Source organism: Papaver somniferum, chromosome 3 (assembly GCF_003573695.1).
Source record: "Papaver somniferum cultivar HN1 chromosome 3, ASM357369v1, whole genome shotgun sequence".
Classification (NCBI taxonomy): Eukaryota; Viridiplantae; Streptophyta; class Magnoliopsida; order Ranunculales; family Papaveraceae; genus Papaver; species Papaver somniferum.
This window is the reverse complement of record NC_039360.1, coordinates 26552318-26553549: the sequence shown is the minus strand read 5'-3', so window position 1 is coordinate 26553549 and position 1232 is coordinate 26552318. Positions and strand designations below refer to the sequence as shown.

General features: G+C 38.5%; 1 pseudogene; it reads right to left on the bottom strand.

Moving 5' to 3' along the window:
• Nucleotides 1-923: 923 nt before the first annotated feature.
• On the bottom strand, nucleotides 924-1023 carry LOC113362342 (annotated as a pseudogene).
• Between the last annotated feature and the right edge of the window lie 209 nt (nucleotides 1024-1232).

Sequence of the window (1232 nt, the reverse complement as noted above, 5' to 3'; positions counted from 1 at the left end):
CCTAAAATTTTGACTAGAACGAGACTGATAGGGTAACGAGCTTAACAGGAAAGTCATTCGAAAAATATTGGTTACTCTTTTAAGCATACTTCGAAGTTCTTGACGGTTTCTGTAAGTTGAATGCGTGACTGCGCCGCCTTGTAATACCGGTGAGGCCTTGGGTATCAAAGCTCCACCGAGCTTCCCTCGTCTCTATTCAACTTACTTTAAATCGGATTGATTCCAGAGGGGTTTGCTTAAATTGTATCTAATTCCCTTTCGAAGGATTAGAAGCTGGTCTAGAAACAATCTAAGTGGAGCCATCACGTTTTTTGTTTGCTAGAAATCAATAGGTTTGATTTGGTTGAGTCAGCCTTGTTTTTTGATTGAATAGAATCCCCTTCCTTATTTTTTTTGCATGCCTGAACGTAAAATAGACGCCCTAGGTAGATTTTTTAAAAAGAAACCTAGTAGTTCTAAACGTCTCAATTACCTCAATTTAGAAAGTACGATTTTTGAAGAGTCCGTTTTTGAACGTCCGCTTGAGGAGACAATCCCTAATATTCCGATAGTGCCAGAAATGGCAACTTTAAAAGCTTTGTTGAATCCGACTAGGACTACTCGTCCTTCTTGTATTAAGTTAGCTAAAACGGAGGCACCCTATGAACTGAAACCTGGGACCTTACAGATGCTCCCAATCTTTTTAGGGAAAGAAAATGAAAACCCCTATTACCATGTTAGGGATTTTGAGGAAATTTGTAGTACTCTAAGAATTACAGGCTTAGATGATGATGCTTTGAAACTTAGGTTATTCCCACTTTCCCTGAAAGATAAGGCCAAGTCGTGGCTATATAGTTTGGACTCCGAGTCAATTGAGACATATGAACAACTTACATCTGACTTTTTCAATAAGTTTTTCCCTAGGCACAAAACATCGTCTATTAGGACGCAAATATGCACATTTTCACAGCAAGAGGGAGAATCTTTATATAGGTATTTGGAAAGTTTCAATGGTTTATTATCCCAGTGTCCTCATCATGGTTTAGAAAAGGTTAGGGTAGTTCAGATCCTTTATGAGGGTTTAGATTATTCCACAACGACCATGGTTGAGTCTCTATGTACTGGTGGATTTGAAAACCAAACTGTTGATGCGGCGATGGAATTTTTTAATGAAATCGCCGAAAAAACCCATCAATGGGAAAATAGTAGGGCACCCCAGAAAACAATTCTTTTAAGTAGAGGAAACGTTAATA